The following is a 13,751-nucleotide window of genomic DNA, read 5'->3' on the forward strand; positions in this document are numbered from 1 at the left end:
AACTTAAATCACCTCATTCCGAGATCGGAAGGGAGAGAAATAAAACTAAAATATCAAAGATAGTACAAACTGTCTCGCACATGTGCGAGACACCCCAAACTATCTTGCACAAAGAACTAAAATTTCGGCCATGATGAAATTTGATTTTGGAGAAGTTCAAAATATAAAAGTTGTAGGTCTTTTTGTTATCTTTTCAACACAACTTGAATTACCTCATTCTGAGATTGGACAAAAGAGTTAAAGTCAAAATACCAAAGATAGTACAAACTGTCTCTTAAATGTACGATACACCCCAAACTGTCTCACACAAAGAACTAAAATTTCAGTTATGATACGATTTGATTATGGAGAATCTTAAAATACAAAAGTTTTAGGACTTTTTGTTATTTTTCCAATGCAACTTGAATCACATTATTCTGAGGTCGGATGAGAGAATTAATGGTAAAATACCGAAGATAGTACAAACTATCTTGCACATGTACGAGACACCCCGAAACGTCTCGCGCCCAGAAGTTCCAGAACTGCGTTTTTGACAGTTTTATCAGGATTTGATCATTCTACTATCTCTCTGAATACCTTGAGATTATCCCTAAACATGGTTAAGTGGTTATTAACTGAGGATAAGGTCAAATCATCAATTTTTATCTTAAAACGCTGCATCAGGAGCCTATAAATACAAGCCTAGGGCCCCTACACATAGGGGATCTAAAATTAGAGGCGAGGTTCTATCAAATTAGAGAGTGAACCATGAATTTTAGAGGAGAGCTAGCAAATCTTGGTGAACTCTAGCATAAAGAGGAAGCTATTCGAAGGATCTGAGGATCGTTTCATCATTTTTTTGAGATCAGACTTTGTTTTGATCTCGAGAAGAGTAGTAATCTCACTTTGTTGAGATTATTTACTTCTGCAATTATTTTATTTGTAACGCAAGAGTATTGAACTTTTGTTCTGTTAACCGGATCTGATCCACAGTGGTCCACGTATTCAACATCCCCGGCACAGGCAAAGATCCCACGCAAGCAGCGGGTGATAAACATCCTCTGCGTGTGTTTTTAGAGAGTTGTATATTTCTCATTTTCATTATATAAGAAAGTCTTATAAAAAGACTAATTTTACTTTGAATCTGTAATCAATAAATGTATAATAGATTCAGCAATAAAAATAACTTTCGACGCAAAGACGCTGGCGACCATAGTGGGAGCCAACAGTCTCGCTGCTGAGACTGTCGTGTCGCAACCGAAGATCAAGATCCCGATTGATTCAGTGGTCGAGTACAAGTTCGATGAAGCTAAGTTCGAGGGATATTTCTCCTCGTCTTCATCAATATCCTCCTCTCCCTACAAATGCGGAAAGATCCCATCTTTGAAGGAGGTGTATTCATCAATGAAGGCGACAAGTGACTCCGTTCACCACAACTCCTCTCCAGTCAAGGTGTTGTTCAATCAAAGTATGCCAACCTGACAAAGAGAGCTTGTCAGAGGCGACACCAACGCCTAGCTCGTCAAATCGCTAAGGCCTTAGAACAAATTGATGGGGTTCATTATTATGCGGACTCGGAGTCCAGGAAGCGTCAAGTAATCTAGCTGCCCCAATGACAATTTGCTTTCACTTCCTCCAAACCATCAATGGAAGAATGGGTTCTCATCAAAAGGACTCGTTCAACCTTGAAAGAGCGTATTCAGAAGCGCCGTGCACATGCTGCATGCGTGCATGCTCTTGTGCGACAAGTACAAGGCATGAAGAAGAAGGAAATGGCCAAAGAATTGCCAAAGTCCTACAAAGTCTGGGTGCCAAAATTGAAGACTGCGCTGAAATCAGGTGAAATGACTTTTCGATGTCAAATTGTCTCAGCCATGGACAAGACATCCTAGGATGTCTCACGCCAAGGGACACCCGCATGACTATTTCCTCACATCCGCCGATGTCCGCTCCTATCCCGATCTCTCCCGTACTTCCAGTGAAGCCCCACGGCAGCATTGATCTGTAAAAATTCAAAGTAATGATAGTGGATCAACTCAGTTCTCTGCACAAGGATCGAGGCAAAGCTCTGGTAAAAGAATGCAAAGCTCTGGTGATTAAAACCCGAGCAATTCCTCAGACTAGGGGTCGTACAAACACTCCCGTCAAGCCAAATGCCGCTCAAAGGTGTCCTGCCGCTTCCAAATAAACCGGGACACCTCAATGTAGTTGTTCATGCGACGTGCACAAAAGAGGCAAGGAGGCCTCCCCTTCCAGGAGAATTCTTGTCAATTCTTGCTTGGGGGTGCGTGTCGAAGTATAGGAGCCCGTTAAGGCTCCACACCCGTAAGGGGGTGGTTTCAAACGTGCGACTCTTGAGGGTGCTAATAAGGTTGTACATTCCCGAAAGAATACGTATCCATCAAAAGACAACGTTATACTTGGGGCATCATACCAAAAAGTGATGGCTTACTCCAATGAGTCACACCATCAGGCTGGGGGTGTGAACAAATCCTAAAAGGAGGGTGTCTGAGAAACCTGCTCTCATTCTCCATGTGGAAGATCTATTAGGATAGTGTTATCAAAATGTAGTTACCCCATGACCATTTCACAAAGGGTCTTGGTATTCGAGAAACTTGCAACTAAAGCATCAAAGCTTAGATCAAAACACGAGAAAATCCGCTGTCCAGGATGATGAATTCCCTGAAGTCACCATCAATATGGCTGACAAAGAAAAGTCTATTATTGCTTCAAATAACTCTAATCCTGGCTTTTCTCTGGGAAGAAAAGTCAATCCAATGATAGCCCAACGAATATTTCGGCTTTAATTAGGAGCCACCAGAATTCAAGAAGGACTATCCTCGGACGATGAGCCTTCGGACACTTGCTCTGCAATCATTTCAGATGACACAATGTCCAACATAGGGGAAGCCAGGGAGGCATTAATGATCACTCCTGATCAATTAGCTCAGATACTTCAAAAAGCTCTAGCTGGGCAAAAAGAAGAACTCAGAGCTAAGATGAAGATAGAGATGGAGTTGGCTATGTAACAAATGAGAGAATTACATGCTCAACAACATCAATTAGTCGAGTCTAGTCAACGATCTGAAGCTAGTCATCGTAATGACACAGTGGTTTAAGCTAATGCAGACGACAGTGATCCAGAAGTGGATGAAGTCATCAAGGCTGATGCACCCCTTAATAAAACTAGGGGTGGTTCAATTGCACCCCTCAAATAATACTGGGGGTGGCCTAATTACTTTTTCTCAACATGGCTTGAAGAGAAATGAAGGCGACAACAAGATGATGCAAGAGCTGGAAGATAAGGTCAACACCTTGCTATCGGCTCAAGAAGTAAAGGTGATCGGCATTTCGTGTCCATATCCAAGAGAGTGGGATTCAATCCCGTACTTAGTGAAGTTCAATCTAATTAACTTCACGCCATTTGACGGGAGAGGTTCACCTACTTAGAACTTAATCTACTTCAAGTCCCACCTGGGAGTGATCTATGGACACGAACCCTTGATGGATTGGTCATTCGTAGGCACCCTTCGCGGGGCCGCCTTCGATTGGTACTGCCATCTCAAGCCAGGGAGTATCAACAGCTGGGACGATATAAAAAGCTCATTCTTCAATAACTTCTTCGACGATGACACCGAAGTGTCAATCAGAGCACTTCTGGATGAGAAGCAGAAAAATGGAAACTCAGTCAACACCTTCGTTAAACGCTTCCAAAATAAGGCAATGAACTGTCAGGATCAGGTCATGGAGGAATTCATGCTCCAGACCTGTCATAACAACCTTTCCCTTGATGTGTTGGAAGCTATGAGAGTTTCTCCTTCAACCACTTGAAAAGAGTTAAAACTGCGCGACAAACAGGCTGAACACTTCCTCAAAAGGAAGAAGCTCGAGAGAGGCCCACCGATGACTAGTGCACCTGAAGCCACTCTTGACGTCAATCAACGTCACTAAAGCAAACTCAGAGGTAACAAAGGATTTTTGATCCGAGATCCTAAGAGGAGTATTCTTACGAAGATAATGAAGTTCCGGCCATCTTTGAGCACCTCCTCACCAATAATAAAATCAAGCTATCACCGATTACAAATTAGGAGGAAGCTAATAACACTTCAGATCCAAAGTACTATGCATACCATAGGAGGGACCATCATCCCACTAAGATGTACTTCACTCTCAAGAATAGCATTCAAGCCTTAATTAATGTCGGCGTTATAACGGTAAAACAAGCCGAATGAGAATGGCAATGACTCCGATGAGTATACGAGTATAAACTGCTTCTCCATGATACTCCGATGAGTATATGAGTATAAACCACTTCTCTTCTTTTCTCTAACTATTATATGAGGTTAAACTGCTCTCCATACTCTAACGGGTTGTAGGCAATAAAAATTGCCTTAATTCCTAGCAAAGACACTCAAAACTGACAAAAAAACTAATATCTCTCAACCGTAAGGAATTTAAAAAATGGAAAGGAGCAAACCGAACCCTTCACGGTTGGTCTGGCTCCGTCTTGGCGAGATAGTTAATTTTCATATATAATTTGTCCGATTCTGACTTACGGTTTGAAAGTTATGACCCGTTCTTCACAGCATGTTCTAAAGTCCGCTTGCAAGATTGGACTTTGCCTGAACATTGAAGTTCACCTATAATGCTAAGTTTGCCTAACAACTTAGCTCACTTGAACTGATTGACGTTTGCCTGATAGATTCATCTACAAGGTTTGCCATGCAGTGAGGCTCAACATCAGAAGACGAGGTTCACCACGCAGTGAAGATCGACATCAGAAGACGAGGTCTGCTGCGTCGCGAAGCCCATCATTGGACATAAGACTTTACATCAAAGACAAAGCTCGTCATTGGAAACAAAGTTCGAAGCTTGTCATTGGATACGAGGTTCAAAGCTCACCAGTGGAACGAAGTTCAAAGCTCGTCGTTGGATACGAGGTTCGAAGCTCACTAGTGGAAATGAGGTTCGAAGCTAGTCATCGGATATGAGGTTTGAAGCTCATCATTGGAAATGGGGTTCGAAGCTCATCATTAGAAATGGGGTTCGAAGCTCGTCATTGGATACGAGGTTTGGAGCTCATCACCAGACGTGAAGCTCATTAGTGAAGATGAGGCTCATCAAAAAGAAATTCACAAAACTTTCTACGCAGTTGGACTCAACTATCGAATGAGAAGTTCGTTAGTGAATACAAAGATCGTCAGACGATGTCAGTGAAGACATAGTTCACTATACTGTAAAGTTGGCCTTAAAAGATGAACTTTGCTGCATATTGAGGCTCATTCAATTAGATGAACTTTGCACAATTATCACGTTTTTCAACACATTGAACAATTCGACGCCGTTTTCTATAATTCTCCACCTCGGTGAAGTGTTTCCAAAACTGAGCCGACACCAACATTAGCACCAATACGTCGTCTCACCAAATCTGACTACACCAATATGGTTGCCTACGTACCTCCTTGTTTGCGGAGAAAGTTGTTGTATTCATTGCTGTATTCATTACAACTTCAGTCGTTACAATGAAACAAAAAAAAGATTGTCTTTTTATAAGACTCTTACACAATGAAAACAAAAATTACAACTCTCGTCAAAACAAACGCAGAGATCGTTTATCGGTCTTCTGCTTGCGTGGGTCTTTGGCCTGTGACGGGGACGTCAATATCCGTGGACTACCTGACACTCAGATCTATTCCGAAAAATCAGACAGAGCTTCGTCGATCCGCGTGAGATCTAGAAGCCTGAAGCGTCTATCTCGGCTAAAACGAGATATCTGCTCTTCTTAGTGATTACCGGCGAAGGGTAATACTAAGGAAAAGGGGGGACGGGTGATGAAGACTCTGATGAAGACCTCTCCTCTCATTGTTGAAGCGCTCGACCACTCTTCACTGTAGCAGGGCTTCGCCAATCTTCTCCCAAAAATCCAGATCTAGAAAAATGAGGCAATGGGTGGCTATTTATAGGCAAATGGGAGCACCTAGGGGCCTAGACACCCCTGGGTGTCTCAGAAAAATCCGAGACACCCCTAGGGTGTCTCGGAATTTCCAAGACACCCCTGGGGTGTCTCGGAATTTTTGAGACACCCCTTGGGGTGTTTTGGAATTCTGAGACTCCGTTGAGGTGTATTCGATTGTTTTCGCCGTAAATTCTTCGCCCGAACTCGGATTTGAGTGATTCCAAGTGCGTTGGATGCTTGACGAAGAGTTCGATCCGCTCTGGTGGTTGGATTATCTGTAGAGTGATCGAGACATGAGGGGCATTTTCCTTTTTGTGAACATCACCGGGTTCCCGATTGGCCCGGGTCTTCGTTGTTCCGAAATCCTATCAGCTCACGTAGTTCGTCGATTCACTTCAATCGTTCATCGACGTCAATTAGACTCCTGTGGATCGAATAGTGACGTTCATCGTCGCTCCTTAACACTGAGCCGTTCGTGGAGACCTATAGGCAATTTTCGATGCCTACAGATACCCCCTCCAAAGCGTTCCGGACTCGTTTCTTTTATAGAAGAGGCTGGAATACTTTGGATGTGATTGGTCTAGCCTTCAGTCGGCGTAAGGACCTGTAGTTAGCTTCAACTCTTGGCTCCTTCGATTTTTGGTCTATTCGATGCTTTGACGAATAGCTGAAGTTCTTTCGGCACTGCGTTTATCGCTTGGCCGTCGTCGGAGTCTCGAGTCTGCAGCTGATGAATTGAGTTTGGCTCGTGTCATTGAGTTGACTTTGAACTACCTCCGTCACATTGTGTTGACTTAGGGTTTTGGATCACCGTGTGTTGACTTTTTGTCGCAACGCGTTAACTGGCGTTGACCTAGGGTCACGCGTTGACCGGCGTTGACCTTAGGGTTTCGGGTCACCGTGTGTTGACTTTTTGTCGCAACGCGTTGACTGGCATTGACCTAGGGTTACGCGTTGACCGGCGTTGACCCTTAGGGTTTTGAATCGTCAAACGTTGACTCTGATCGCAACGCGTTGACTGACGTTGACCTAGGGTTACGCGTTGACCGGCGTTGACCCTAGAGTTTTGAATTGTCAAACATTGACTTTGGTTGCAACGCGTTGACTGGCGTTGACCTAGGGTTACGTGTTGACCAGCGTTGACCCTAGGGTTTCGAATCGTCATTGGACGCTGATCGCAACGCGTTGATTGGCATTGACCTAGGGTTACGCGTTGACCGGCGTTGACCTTAGGGTTTCGAATCGTCAAACGTTGACTCTGATTGCAATGCGTTGATTGGCGTTGACCTAGGGTTACGCGTTGACCGGCATTGACCTTAGGGTTTCGAATCGTCAAACGTTGACTCGTGTTGCAACGCGTTGACTGGCGTTGACCTAAGGTTACACGTTGACCAACGTTGACCCTAGGGTTTCACGCATCGAATGTTAATTGGCGTCGATCTTCATCAAGACATCCAATAATCGATGAAAACGGGCGAATTCGGGCCTAACATAGGCGTACGGGGACAAAACGGGACCCGAAACACCCGTGGGTGTCTCACCCTTGGCCGAGACACCCTTGGGTGTCTCGGTTCTAGGGCCGAGACACTCCCCCTCTCTCCCCTTTTTGCTTTCTCTTTTGTTTCTTTCCTCTTTTGTTTCCCCCTCTTTTCAAAATTCAAAAGGATTTCCCTCTTAAATTTTGAACCCCTTCTTCTTCCTCCATACTCCATACACCATTGTTTTCAAAACTCAAAACCCATAAACCTCATCAAGAAGTTTCGGATTTTTTGGTGTTTTCTCCTTGGCTGTTTTCAAAACTCAAAACCCATAAACCTCATCAAGAAGTTTCGGATTTTTTGGTGTTTTCTCCTTGGCTGAAAATATCCTCTCCTCCAAGCTAGGGTTTCATCATCTTCAAGCTCAAGAAGAGCCTCTTGATTTGGTAAGTTCCCCTTCAAAACTTTTCTCTTTTTCAAGAAAGATCATAGCTTTATGTTCTCATGAGTTAGAGGATAGGCTCTTTGATGATGGGTTGTGTAGGCACAAGAATTTGGGGGGTTTTATGCAAGGTTACCATAGGGCCGAAATTTGGGGGGGCCTTTATGTAAAGTTACAATATGGCCGAAAATTTGAGGGGGCTTTTATGCAAAATGGGACTGAAATTAGGTTTTGGATTGCATGTCCACTTGGTCGAAAATTTGAGGGGTGCTTTATGCAAGAAAACCAATGTTGTTTGAGGGGTTTATTTGCAAAAAGCGACCCACAAAGTGTAGAGGGGTTTATTTGCAAAAGGGCTGAAATTTGTGGCTGAAATTCCAACAGTTTAGACTACAACCCAATAACCAAAGTTTTGGTAAGGGTATGTGGACGTTAAATTGGAATTAGTGAAGGGGTCTATATGCAAAATTGACTCAATTCTACAAAAGGGCTTATTTGTAAAATTAGCTAAAATTGTGGGATATCGGGGGGTGCTGTATGATCAGATATGATAACCATGACCCAACCCGAGCGTGTCCTTGACCCGAATTTAGCTTTGAACACGAAGGGTATTTTGGGTATCTCACCAAAATTCACCACGAAAAATGATAATCATTGTTTCGCATGCACGAAATTTGTAGGTTTAACTAGACTTCAATTATAAAATCCTTTTTATTCATAGGATTTCAATTAAAGTTCTTAATTTCCCTTTTAAATTTCGCGTATTCATATTTTAGATTGTACCTGACTTGCTGCTTTGCGTTGCAGATTTCAATGTCCCCGCGCCGATCTCGACTTCGTAGGAATCGTTCTCACTCGCAGCACAGTGAGGGAGAGGTTCCCGCGACATCTTCCCCCGCGGCCTCTTTCTTCGGGGGTGAGAATATATATATATTTTCCGTATCCCTGATTGACCTCTTCGCGGGTCATGAAGGAAGAACCGACACCCTCCTTCGCGGGGGTTAAGATTTCAGACTTGTTTTGCTTGGCCAATTCAAGTCTTCTGGTATATTGGGGCGATTTTGTGTCGTCCTACACCTTATAGGTCGGTGTATGTTACCACATTATTTATGTGATGATGCATACCGTTCTTCCAGTGTAGGACACTCAAAATCGTCTCTCCAATTATTCCGTGAATGAGCTTATCATTCTTCTTACGAGATGGATTTTCTGACTCCACCCTTGTGCTTTATTGCAGTAGAGTTTCCTGCGGGGAGCCTTCCTCCTCATGCCAATACTGGTTGTAGCCGGGAGGTCTTCTCTTCAGGTTCTCTTAGGCAGGCCGTTAGTCCACTCCCTCGGTTGAGTCCCGAAATCATCCTCATATCCGACGATGAAGAGGAAAAGGATCCCATTGCTGCAATTATGTCTGACCAAGAGTCTGTCTTCCTGGCCCCCGAATCTTTGCAGGACATCCTCCAAAAAGTAGAGAAGGTTGTACAACAAACGCTTACCGCCATCAGTTCTGGACGGGGAAGAGATTATGATTTGCTCCCTTTCATAGCAGATAGTCTTAAAGACATTGAGCGTGTAGGTGGCATCCGGCTAGCTGGACGATGTGAGATCAGGTTGACCTGCTTAGAGGAACTCATATATCTTTTGGAAGAGCTAGTAGACTTCGTCCCGCATGATGAGGCTACGCCGCTTATGATCGATGCTCAGACTCAGAAGGTGCGAGAGCGTAAGGCCCGAGCGAGACGCATATCGGAGCAAGAAGTCATCGTTGCGAACTTGTACGAACGGCAATGTCGTCTGCAGAGTAAGATGGATGCTTATAACGACTTTGCTGATAGGACGGGGGTCAGGACCGTCCAAGGAGAGAGGACTCTAAAAGATTTTGAGCTCGAGAGCGCCAGGGTTCAAAATGTTTATAGAGGAGAGCTGGAGGTTCTTCACGCGTTGCGCCGAGAAGATGTAACTGCCAATGCTGCCGCCATTCTTGCTTATACCAAGCTTCAGAAGGAAGAAGAGGAGAGGGTTCGAGTGGAACACGCCGAGAAACTTGCCATTGTTAAGGCTAGGATTGCTTCCTTCAGTTTGTTAGATCTGATTTGAGATGTCTCTTTGTATCTGCACTTGGTTTGATTTTATTTGCTGAATGTTTTGACTTTTGATCTTTTAGTGGAACTGGTTTTTTGTCTTTATCTTTATTATGATTCCTCATTCCGTTTGAAATGATTGACCATAATACTTTTAGGATTTTTGGCAAACCCTCAGCCATTAACGGGTTTGATAAGCCTTTACCGATTACCGTTTGAATCGGGCTAGCATGCGGATTGTCTAAATCCATTCCGCATGTCACGTTGTGCTAAAAGAATAAACTCCCTTAGACTTGATGCTACAACTTCGAATACGTAGACTTCACCATTGTTATGGGAATAGGCTACCCAGCAACGTGTTTTAGACGCTGACTTATCCCTACTTAGGCTTCGGGATAAAATTCCCCAGACTGGAATTCTGGTGTATTCTTCAATCGATGAAAGACTAAACCGGCAACGCGTGTTAGGCGTTGACTCATCCCTTCTTAGGCTTCGGGATGAAATTCCCCAGACTGGAATTCTGGTGTCTTCTTCAATCGGTGAAAGACTAAACCGGCAACGCGTGTTAGGCGCTGGCTTATCCCTACTTAGGCTTTGGGATAAAATTCCCTATGCACCAAGTGCCCGGATTGGAAGTTGAGAATTGTGTCTTTTCTAAGAGCAAAGACAGACTGAGAAACGGGAGAGGAAGAATTTTATATTCTATCTCCCGGTGCTGAAGAGGAAGAATTTTATATTCTATCTTCGGCTGGAAAGGAAACGGGAGAGAAAGAATTTTATATTCTATCTCCCGGTGCTGAAGAGGAAGAATTTTATATTCTATCTTCGGCCGGAAAGGGAACTTGAGGTGGGATCCCCCACCCCCAGAATCCGGAAGGATGAACTGGAAGTGGGATCTCCACTCCGAGCATCGGAAAGGTCCGAGGAGAGGAAGAATTTTATATTCTATCTCCCGGTGCTGAAGAGGAAGAATTTTATATTCTATCTACAGCTGGAAAGGAACTTTTATAGGTTTGACCAGAAAGCAAAGAAAGTGGAATACGGGTAGCAAAGACAGTGCCAACTCGCATTATCACTCAAAGGGAGACTTTAATGCTAGGTGATTATGACCTAACATGTTGAGTCTGAGAAATGCCAATGACTGGCAGATGGAAATGTTGGTGGATCCTCTGTCGTTTAATTTGATCAGCGGATGGTTTGGTGAGGAAAGATTAATCCATCAGAGGATTGGATCTCATCTCACAAAAATAACTCATAAGAGTTAGAGAATGACAAGAAGAAACATTTCGGCGTTCGGAGTTCGAACGTGGATTTCTTATTCATCAATTCTACAATGACTGGGTTATCCCTAAGAATACCCATGTGGTATTCTTCTGGGAACTTCCCGATACATTGGTTATCCTGAAGATACTAAGGATAGTATTTTTCAGGAACTTGTCGTTTATCGGCATCATAAGCCGGTCACCGTCCTTGGTGACAAGGCGATATGCGCCACTCGAGTAAACTGTCTCTACTACGAATGGTCCCTCCCATTAGGGTTCAAATTTATTGAGGATCATAAGCAATATTTTATTTCCAACCCTTTTTATTGATATCGGGTTATCCGTATGATGTTCTCCAGGAACTTCCCGTTAGATACAAAGGAAACAGTTTATACTCATATACCCGTTGGAGTTTTGAAAGAAGCAGTTTATACTCGTATACTTTTCGGAGTGTGGCGGTCGTTCTCATTCGGTTTGTTCTGCTATTGAGACGCCGGCTTCAACTAAGGCCTGTATTGTATTCTTGAGAGTGATACAAGTCTTGGTGGGATGATGGATCCTCCTGTGGTATTCACAATATTTTGGGTCTGAACTCCCACTGGCTTCCTCCTGGCTTTTAATAGGTGGGAGCTTGATTTTATCGTTTTTTAGGAGGTACTTGAGGATGGCTGGAACCTCATCATCCTTGAAAGAGTATCGTTGCATTTGAAGTGACTGTTGTGGCGATCGCTCCCACGGCTGTCGTTGTGACGTTTGATCAGCAGCGAACCTGGGTACGAACTCTGATTGGCTTTCCTCGACCCTCTTTCTTTTAGGATAGCGTCTAGTCGAGGTGGTGACAGACTCGACTTCTTTCTGCTTTTCGTCTTCACTTTCATTTTTCTTTGAATGATGTTGAGAAGTAGGAATTGGGCCACCCCCAGTGTCATTGAAGGATCCAGTCGTACCACCCCCAGTGTTATCGAGGGGTGAATCAGTCTTGACAACCATATTCAAATTCGGACCATTGGTATTTGTCCTATCTGAAATAGGTGTGGTTGGGGTAACGCAACAGCTAGACCCAGCCTGATGATCCGATTTAGGAAATTTACACCTTTCAGCTTGCAATTCTCTTATTTGTCGCATAGCCAATTCCATCTTACCCTCAAATTCTTCTTTCTGCTTGATTAATGCTTCTTGAACTATTTGAGTGAGCTGGTCAGGAGTAATGTTGAACGCATCCCTAGTGTTTTTAGAAAGACGTGATAACTCGTGTAGAGTCACTTTTACTGGGATGTTATCCAATTGGGTCATAACATCGAAGTGATATGAAATATTTGAATCTCCCGGTTTATCTCTTCCAATCTGCTGATTGAATCGAGACTGCCTCGGGTTTTGAACATCTTGGTGCAGGGGCTCCTGTTGGGTCCTCTCAGCAGGTGAGGGGGTAGTTGTAATCATCTCCACCCCATTCAGTCGACCATACTCATTCCCATGTTCATTGTTGGAAAATGAGAAAGCAGGCATTGCTTCGTCATCTTCCCCTGGAACAGCAGAAGCTCCATAACAAGGTTTACCTTTTCCTTTTGAACCTTTCTTGGAAGAGGCTCCAGACCATTGCTCATCTCCAATCAAATTTGGATGAACCCAAACAATTTCACCATTCGGGGCTGTGTGCGGTACAAGTCCTTTCTGGCGCTGTTTGTGAGGATCATCGTTCACGGTCCTCACTGTTGCATTTATTACCGGCTCATGCTGAAACCAGTTCAAGGGAACAGATCCGAAGCTAATGGATACTGCATTCGCACCCACTTTCTTATCCTTGGATTGCTTCATAGTGATGACCCCGACATCGATCAGAGCTTGAATCTTATCTTTAAGGGTGTAGCATGCCTTGGTAGGATGGTGCACCGCTCTATGAAATGCGCAGTATTTTGGATCATTGATTCTCTTAGCATCTTCCTGATCCTGGACTGGAGGCAATTTGATCTTGTTATTCTCAATGAGGTACTTGAAGATACCGGGAACTTCATCCTCTTTGAATGAATAGACTTTTGGGAACTTCGGCTCCGAGGCTTTTGGCTTCTGGGGCTGCTGTTGCCACCTTGATTGTTGAGGCACCTTTTGCTGCTGCTGTTGCGGTTGCGCTTGTACCTAGAACGTTTGATTCGTGTCCACAACATTTGCATGTGCTTTTCCTTTACCCTTAGGGACAAAGTTTGGTTGCGGAGCATTATTAGCTATTTGACCCCTTTCCGCCTTCTTCCTTTTAAGGAATCGTTCGGCTCGTTCTCCTCGCACCTTCAGATCCTTCCAGGTCTTTGGCGGTGCCATTCCCATGGCTTCCCGGATGTCCAATGAAAGATTGTTATGACAGGTCTCGAGGATGAAATCTTCGCTGACCGGATCCCTACAATTCATTGCTTTATTCCGAAACCTCTTCACAAAGTTTTCGACTGTCTCACCATTCTTCTGTTTCTCATCAAACAGAGTGCCGATTGAGACCTCAGTGTCGTCGTCGAAGAAGTTCGTCAAGAACATGTCCTCCATGTCGTCCCAACTGCTGATGCTCCCCGG

The sequence above is a fragment of the Asparagus officinalis genome, chromosome 7, assembly GCF_001876935.1.
Source record: "Asparagus officinalis chromosome 7, Aspof.V1, whole genome shotgun sequence".
Classification (NCBI taxonomy): Eukaryota; Viridiplantae; Streptophyta; class Magnoliopsida; order Asparagales; family Asparagaceae; genus Asparagus; species Asparagus officinalis.